We start from the raw sequence: 9,694 nt of genomic DNA on the forward strand, positions 1-9,694 counted from the left end.
TAAAATACCCACATCATTTCCCTACATACTTAAAATTAATTAATAAAGTAAATTCAACCTGAAACAGCGACAATGTCCTTTTGTTCAGCCTTCTAATATTCTGCGTAGAAATCACACTTTAAATTACACCCATTGTCGTTCAAACTTCTAGCTTACAAGATCGAATTCACACGTTTTCCGACAAGGCATTTCGGGTTTAGATTATTTTTTGCTTAACTCGTACCGCATACCAAAACGTTAGGATTGCAATAAAATAAAATAAAAAAGGTTGGTTGGCACCGAGAATCGAACCAGGGCATCATCGATCTGTTGATCAACTTCGGCGTATCCGCCCTGGTTGCTTGAACCTATCGACCACCAACCCTCTTGATAGAGTGTGCACTAAACTATATCAAACGGCAATTATAGCCGTTGCATAGCCCCACTAATTAATTAAAAAATGAAACCAAACAAAAGACACCTTTGAACATCCCCGATCCATGAATATTATGGTCTGACCCTAGGCTCTCTATTGATAACTTCCCCTCCTTATTGCTAATGACCTTTACACCAGCTTTAATTAACTGTGTGTATGTTTTTTTTTTGTTTATATATTCATTTTTTTTTATTATTTATTTATTTTTTTTTTTTTAACTTAATTCCATACCGTACATAGCCCCACTAAAGTCACTATTCTGTAATGTGTGGCTTTAAGCTCACTACATTAAAAACTCCTCTAATGCTTCCATCTGCCGTGTTTCGTAATGTATTGCATTGTGTCCTGCTATATCTTTTATTCTATATGGGCCCTCATAGAGTAAGAACAGTTTTTTAATTTCACCATCCTCGGCCGACGACATGTTGTTTGCTTTTAGCCAAACTGATTGTCCTACTTCGAACTTTGTGTATTTTTTCGTTGTAACGGTTTATTTTTGTCACTACGCTGTTATGGCTAATTGCCAAATTTCATATACCTGCTCGGCCCATCTCTACTTTAATTGTCAATGTCGTGATCTTCATCTGGGCGTCGGTCTGTCATATGTCCGGGATTTAATTTTGACCCGTCCATCTGGTGAGTTCTCTTCTTTCTTCTCAAATCTTTTTTATCCGCGAATTTAGCCATCATCATTGGGATTTATCGCGAGACGAATATTGATTTGTGTGCGTTAGCGTAGTGGGTGAGTTTTCTAGCCAATATTTTCGTCCACAATAATTTATTTCACGGTGTTATAATTGTTCTTAGGCTCGAGGCAGACGGCCGTTTTCTTCACCAACTTGTGGTTTCTATTAGTAATGTTAGAAATTCCTTCCGTAAGTGCATTTTACCTTGATAATTTTAGTTATTAATTTTGCTTTCCTTTAAATAGTAACAGACAGGGGAAAAACCAAAGCAAAGCGAGCTACACGTCTCGGTCAGCTATCTAGCTATATCTTAACCCTGAATCCAACAGGTAATACTTTATTAATTAATTTTTACTTAACTATTTCACTATTTCTAATCATTACATTCATTGCAAGAGGCCCAAATTGATAGTTTTTTCCTAATCAGATTAACGTTGTTTACTATAGTCTACACCATACGTGTGTGTGTGGTTATGTCATATTTGTTTGAACTATTTTGTTAAGTACTAATCAAAAGCAGCCTTCTTGTGGATGTACATATTTTATTTGCGGTTTGTATATTAGTTTTTTCTCACAGGGTCCAACCTAGGGGTTAACAATCCAAACAACTTAGTCACGCCAACAACGACGTTTTGTAGTTGGGCGCCGGTTAGGCAGTTGACCTTATTGCGTAAGAATTAGCATAAGTTAGCCGGCTTTATAGTGTTGTGGCTTCCGCAGATTTGCCTGAATAAATTGGTTATTATTTTATTTGTTGTTTGAATTCACAAGTCTCTATTATTAGTTGTTATCGTCATATAATCACTAAATAATTGCTGCATAGTTTCTTCCTTTTTTTTAGCTTTTTTATTATTTTTATTAACTTTGGTTTTGATAACTAGCAGGACATCTGAAGGTTTCCAGTTTTCTTTACCTGTTCGATAAAACTGGTGGCGAACCCCTGAGCTAGTCGAGTGTTGTTTGCACGCGTCACACTAATCGAACTAGTCATCAGAACCAAAGTATTTATTTTTTTTGTGTTCAATTAATTTTCCTTTGTTTTACATACTTCAATAAATTCAAATATTAACTTTTAAAAGTCTCTGCAATTTGACGTGTTGCAACCGCACCAAGTTCTTCAATAGGTTCAATATCTGTCATAAACATTCAAGGTCTTACTTCCTATATTTATCTAGACATTCCTGAGTTACAAAAAAGGTGTAGATTTCTGATCGATACCGGTGCTACCATTTGTCAATATTAATAACGTACGATAAGATATTTGAGAATAACGATGACATATTAACAGCTCGAAATCATTGTGCCATTTGTATTTCCGAAGACCTCACGTCCGAAGGAAAACCATTTGACCAAATGAACCGAAAATTTAACCACAAACCTAAATTGGAACAGTTAAATTTAACATCAGGCGATATACATGCTTTTCCTGAAAACGACATCTTCATCTTCTATCTCATTTACAAACCACACCATTGGGAAAAATGCTCATACGAAACAATATTTGATTTAATATCAAAATTAAAAATTGAACTATTACGATTAAAAATAAACTCTATAAATCTACCCAGAATTGGAACCCATTTTGACAACTTACACTTAAACAAATAAGAGCAATGCTTAGATTTGTGTTTAGAAACTCTGGTATAGAAGTTAATATCTTTCATGACGTTTTAACCCCAGATGATACTCAGATTCCGACGATACTGGAAGAAAATCATTCTAGTCCAACAGTAGGACATTCTGGTTATCACAAGACGTATAATCGCATTAACCCTTTCACTGCGGGAACCGTATAAAGCCGCATAAGTGCGGGTCCCGTGTTGCAGTACGGCAATATCGCACAAGGTTAAATGTCAGATGTTACATTTTCCTTGTTTGCGGGATGCGCGGCAACATGCTGCCGCAGTGCAGGGTAGCGGTACGCGGAAACTTGGCGGGAACCACACAATGACACACACAGTTGAATGCAAACTGTTGAACGGTGCGGTTGTGAGGCATCCCGCTTTGACATCGAAATCAAAAATATGTTTGATACGGACAAATTCATTGAAATTATTCATGGACTGCCAGCCATTTGGGACAAATCAGCCTCTGAATATTCAAACAAAGATGCTCGACAAAGGGCATGGGTTAATGTGGGCGAATCCATGAACCCAGAGTGGCCCAAATTCACCTATAAAGAGAGAGATGACAAAAGTAAGTGATTTTTATAATTTATTTTACAAGATGTATGTAAGTACACATAATTTTTTGATACAAAATGGAGTTAGAACATATAATTGTTTTGGAAAGGTACAGCTCCTACTGTCATGAAATAATTAGCATAATTGTCTCTAATAGTCAGTCCGTCACCACGTGGGCCCGCAAAATTACCAATATCATTAAATGGATGGGTTTCCGTGTCTTGAAAATTTATACCATCCCTCCTGCGGACAAAATTATGAAGAATACAGCACGCTTTGACTATACAGTCAATGAGATCAGGTTCCACGAGAATAGCTGTGTGAAAAATTCTCCATTTGTTTGCTAAAACCCCAAAAGCTCATTCTACAGTGCGTCTGCAGCGTGAGAGGCGGTAATTGAAGACCCGTTTCGTTGGATTCAAATTACGGGCAACAGGTGTGTAGAAAGCCTGAATGCTTCACCGCCAACCATGACAAAGGGTTGAGCATTTCCGTCAGTATAGGGCAAATTACAAGGTGGTGGCAAATTTAAACTTCCCGAATATAATTTCCTGCCAAGAGGGCTGTCTCACAACAATGTCGAATCACCTTCTTTTCCATATGCACCAACGTCAATAACAACAAAACGTAGATTTGCATCGGCAACTGCCATTAAAATCACAGAAAAATATTTCTTATAATTAAAAAAATTGGAACCTCCTCTTCTAGGGTTAATGCATCGTATATGTTTTCCATCAATCGCTCCGACGCAATTGGGAAAGTCTGTTTTCGAATAGAATGTGTCCGAAATTTGTACCCACACTTCCATAGTTGGCTCTGGCATTTCTTTGAGCACATTCCAGATTGCCTGGCACGTTTCTCTAATTATTAATCCAATTGTACATCTTGCGACATAAAACTCGTACTGGAGACTTGAGAAGGTATTTCCAGTAGACAAATACCTGTAAACGAGAATTAATATTATTGATTACAATAATTATTGTTGACCAGTCATTATTCCTTTGTTAAAGTAAAAGTCTCCGTTTATTTGAAGAATAAACCGAGACATGTTAGAGATGGTTTTTCCAGGTCGCTAAATAAAGGAAAAAATGGTGACGCTGCAGCATCTATGAAAAAAAAGTATACATACGCAGATTCCCTAGTATTTCTCCTAAACACTCTTGAAAAAAGAACGACTACTGGAAATATGGAAGATAGTGATGAGAACCAAGACGATACGAGTGAAATGGAAGAACGTTGTGTAAATGATAACGGAGACGGAAACTCTGCAAATATAAGTGATAATCATCCATCTTCCATCGTTCGAAAAGCAAACTTGCCAAATCGTCAGAAAAGGAAGAGACAGAACAGTTCAAATCTTACCGAATTACAGAGCCAGCTGCTCAAGAATTTACATGAAAGTGATACAAAAGAAGAAGACGTGGACAAACCATTTTTACTATCTCTCCTTGGTGATTATAAAAAATTGAGCGATGGCGAAAAACTAGATTTCAAATTTATGACGCTTCAGTTCTTTCGTGACATTCAACGACAGAAGGATTTTAAAAAACCACCAAGAAAAGCCCAGCACCTCCATCCCCAATAATTTTCACCACACTTACCCAGGACCTAGTATGTTTGTACAATATGTTTGTTCATAATCTGATGCCTAAAAACTATCAGAATACCATGTCTCCAAATGATTCCCGACAATCTACTGAAACATCATCAGCCTCTTCTCAACTGACTTATGACTTTGCACTATAAAATCTCGTATTGTATATGCATGATATAAGAATAATAAAATATTATACCGAATAATCTATAATTCAATTTTCTGTACTTACCTAAGTGTTATAGTTAGACGTTGTTCTGCACTTATTGCCATCCTCATTACTGTGTTTTGTTTCGTGATACAGGGTCTCAAAATTTCAAGCAGTTCTTCAAAAGATTTTTGAGACATCCGATAGTAGCCAAAGAATTTATCATCGTACTTTCGAATTTTACTATAAAACTTCTCAAACCTTTTATTTCTTTCCCGTTCTGAATTAAAAGGGTGAACCCAAGTTGTACGGCACTTCGGCTCTCGCAATAAATCAGCAGCTTCAAGTGCTAAAACAATTTTTAATTTTGAAAGAGACATTGTTTTGATGTTCTCGAACTCACAACATCAAATGAAGTGGTCTGCACCAAGCTCCCGCAATCCTCTTTAGCAGGAACGTATATATGGAGGCGTGATCCGCCTCCGATCCGTTTTTGCGGCATCCCATTTTGCCGTATGCCGCAAAAACGGATCGTATAACACCGCACTAAGAAAGTGACATCCGAGGTACGGGAACCGTGTATACACGCAATGGTTTCCGGAGGGGTTTACTGCTATTACCGGTCGCGTACGTCCAATGATAGATTTCTACATGTATGTTGTTGCTTTATGTTGCTGCTAGATGGCGACAGAGGTTATGTAATTATTTGCTGTCACAACTGCGGGAACCGTTCGGAGACGTCAATGGGTAGGTATATAAAAAGTAGTCGTACTTTTAGTCGCTTCGCCCTAGTTATATATGCCTATTTCCGTAAATCCCATGGAAGGTTCCCAGGAAGATGCTATTGCTATTATGCTTATTCTACGTTTTAGGTTGCTTAATGTATTTTATTATATCCCTAGATTACTCTCTACTGTAACTTCGTATAGTTAAGTCGCACTAATTGTAAACTCTTAATAAAATTATTCTTTTTTAAAAAGGGTTTCTGACGTCGAGTTTATTTAAGTGGCGCAGTCGGTAAGATTGTGGCGGTAGTGATTTTCGGACAATTATTTGGGCCCTTCGACCCTTCAGTGCAATCCAAAGAATCGAGGACGTCAGGCGACACCCAGAGTGAGAGTCGGAAAGGAAGAAGTCAGTTCAACTACGTAAGTGCCATATTCCTTTCGCTCCTTCCGAAATACCCCGTTTAGGTGTCTCGTTAGGAATAATTTATTTAAGTTCAGTCTATCGAAGACAATTTAGGTTAGATCAGTCTATTGGAGACAACTTTAGGATTAGTTCAGTCTATCGGAGACAAAATTAGGATTAATTATCAGTTTCTGAGTGAAAAGTTAAAAATAACATAATTTTTAATTAATTGTTGTTTTCTTCGATGAGTGATTCCGAAAACGAATTTGATGCTATTATAAATCAATTTCAAAGCTCTCTAAAATTATCAAGGGAAGTAAAACAATCAACTCGAAACACTATTCCCACCATGAATAATCAAGCAGTTAGTCAGGCACATGTTGCTTCATTTAATTGGAATCTTTTCAAATCAAAAGGATATTATTAAACCATACGATGGAGACGCTAACACCCTTAATAAATTTATTAAAGCATGCCAAGATCTGATTGATTCTTACAAAGATTTGAATGATGCCGAACTTAACAAACATATTTTCGATTGCATTCAAGGTAAATTGATTGGTAAGGCAGAAATCATGATTGGCAATCGATCAGAACTTTCTACTTGGGATCAATTTAAGAATGCTTTGATTCAATGTTTTTCCGATCGCAGAAATTTGGAATGTTTAATTCAAGAATTAACACGAAAGCGACCTTTTAAAAATAAACACTTGCTAAGTTTTGGTAATAGGTTACAATTACTTAGGAGTCAAGTAGCGCAACGTATTAGTAATGACATTACATTAAGTAATGATCAGAAAATATGTCACATTCAACTATATGAGAAAACCGCCTTAAATACATTTATTGCCGGATGTACAGGAGTTCTTAAAAACAACATGCATATTAAGAGACCTGATAGTATCGAAGATGCTATGGCTTATGTTGTAGAATTCGAGAATTTTGAAAATCTTTACGGTTGTTTTTCAAATTTGGAAAAATCTAATAGGGTAAATCAAATACCTTCTAGATCATCAATCGGAAATACATCTTTTTCCCCGATGAATTCAAACAACTCACCAAATTATTTTGGTAATGCGATTGCAACGAGTCCAATGAATCGAAATCAATTTATTCCAAATTCGAATAATCAACAATTCAATAATGTTCCCCAGCAAGCATTTTCATTCCCGAGACCGCAAATGAATCAAAGGTCAACATTTCCATCACAACCGATAAACGTCCAACCCAGAGCTCCGAATTCTACCAGATTTCCTACAAACAGAGAAGTCTTCGGACCTCCGAAAAATGTTTTTAGACCAAATCAAACCCCTAAAAATCAACTTCCAAAACCAATTCCAATGTCAGGAATATCAAGAGCAACCAATGCCACTCGCAAACCATTTCAAAACCAATTTATGCAAAGGCAACAATATCAAAGACCTAATTTTAAAATAGAGGAACTCTACAATAATGAATGCGACGATAATCAATATTTCAGTCAGTATAACAATCAGGACTATTTGAATGACCAGTACGGTACCGAATTTTCCGATCAATATGCCGATGAATCTCAATTGAATTTTTATCCTGATTTTCATTTAAATCAGAGTAGTGAACAACGGTCTATTGATACTGAAATCCAAGGTCCCGAAATCACTGAAATTGACGACAACCAAAATTTTTCCAATTCCAGCCGGACAGGAAATCAAAGCTGATAGAAATTAATATTTCATCTAGTAATGCTTTACCATACATTCAAATCCAAAATCCTAATATAAAGCTTTTGATTGACACTGGTAGTTTTAAGTCAATATTAAAGCCTTCCATTGCTGAAAGTTTGTATCCACACTGTATATATCATACAAATAACGTAATTAAAACAGCTGTTGGAAGTCAAACTACGCGATACCAAGCAAAAATACCAGCATTTGCAGAATTTGGATTGGATTATGCTATTGATTTCATACTCTTTGATTTTCACGATTTTTATGATGGTGTAATAGGTTTAGTAGACCTGATTAACATGAATATAAATATCGATTTAATGAATATGTTTTTGGTAGGTCCTAATATCGAAATACCATTTAAATATCGACATATTTTCGATTCAAATTTCTCAATTTCGGTAAACGCTAATGAGATAATTTTAAAACAAGTACCAGTAAGTGTGCGAAATGGTGAAGTTTTAATCAATGCACAAAATTTTGAAAATCTAATTATCCCTACATCACTTTCGGTAGCAAACGAACATTATGCACTTGTTGAAATTTAAAACCCAACTGATAAGTGTGTAACCATGACATTGACCGAACCGCTTGTTGTTGAACCTTTTGAAAATGATAGTTTTGAGATGTTTACATTCGAGGAAATGTCCTATAGTTCGTTACCATCGGAAATTGATAGACCAAAACAAGATTTCATCAACAATCAAATACGTGTTGACCACATGAATAAGGAAGAGAAAACTGCTATAATAAAACTTTGTAAAGAATTTTCCGATATCTTTTATGAACCAAACACAGAACTTTCATTCACTTCCAAAATTAAGCATGAAATCAAAACAACTGACGAAATGTATGCAATAGGAGCAATACTTTCACAAGATAACCACCCCATTTGTTACGCATCAAGGACACTCAATCCAGCGGAAATTCACTATTCTACGATAGAAAAGGAACTTCTAGCTATTGTGTGGAGTTGTCAGTACTTTCGACCTTACTTGTTTGGTCATAAGTTTACTATCCTGACAGATCATCAACCATTACAGTGGTTATTTTCCTTAAAAGAACCTGCTTCTCGTCTTGTTCGATGGCGCCTGAAGTTGGAAGAGTTTGATTACCAAATTCAGTACAAACGAGGCAAACAAAATCAAGCAGCGGATGCACTTTCTAGGAATCCAGTAGATCTTAACGCCTTAGAAACTGAATCCATATGTAATAACCCAGGTGATATTGATAACGTAATCGATAATTTCATAATTCCAGGACTCGACAATTTACCTAACTTAGATATTGATGAAATTATGTTGGAAACTTCCAATCACCAAGATCCTAGAGTTAATATAATTTCCAATGTGCAAATTAAACCTCCAAGGGTGGAATCAATACCTCCTAGTGACCTCGAAACAGTTCACTCAGCAGCCGAAAATCCACTCTTTGGAATACCTCTTACGGAAAGACCAATAAACCAGTATAAAAATCAAGTAATAATGACAAACGGAGACATTGACGTACCAAAAATAAAGCAAACTAATGTGTTTAACAATATGCGATTTTACATAACAATATCAATCAGAAATTACGAACAACACGTGATTAAAATTCTTAAGGAGTATTTAAACCCGCGCACTTTATATGCCATTTATTTTAAAAGTGCTGAAATCGCAAGATTGTTTACCATAACCGTCCAGAAGTACTTTAAAAATTCATCTTATAAGTTTGTTCAATGCTCTACATTCTTAGAGGATATTGAAAGCGAAAATGATCAAAGAGAAAAGCTTACATTGTACCACACAACGAAGACTTGTCATCGAGGAATTAATGAAATGCGAACAGC

The 9,694-nt window shown here is 36.0% G+C and overlaps 1 long non-coding RNA gene across 1 annotated transcript; it reads left to right on the top strand.

Annotated features, from left to right (window-relative positions):
- The first annotated feature begins 994 nt into the window (after window positions 1–994).
- LOC145734035 (uncharacterized) lies at window positions 995–1,849 on the top strand. The gene is made up of 4 exons (XR_014179329.1): window positions 995–1,157; window positions 1,223–1,290; window positions 1,347–1,430; window positions 1,679–1,849. It is a non-coding gene; the product is annotated as an uncharacterized LOC145734035 (long non-coding RNA).
- The last annotated feature ends 7,845 nt before the right edge of the window (window positions 1,850–9,694 follow it).

Source organism: Ips typographus, linkage group LG9 (genome assembly GCF_016097725.1).
Source record: "Ips typographus isolate SLU linkage group LG9, UJ_Ityp_2.0, whole genome shotgun sequence".
In the NCBI taxonomy this organism is placed as follows: domain Eukaryota; kingdom Metazoa; phylum Arthropoda; class Insecta; order Coleoptera; family Curculionidae; genus Ips; species Ips typographus.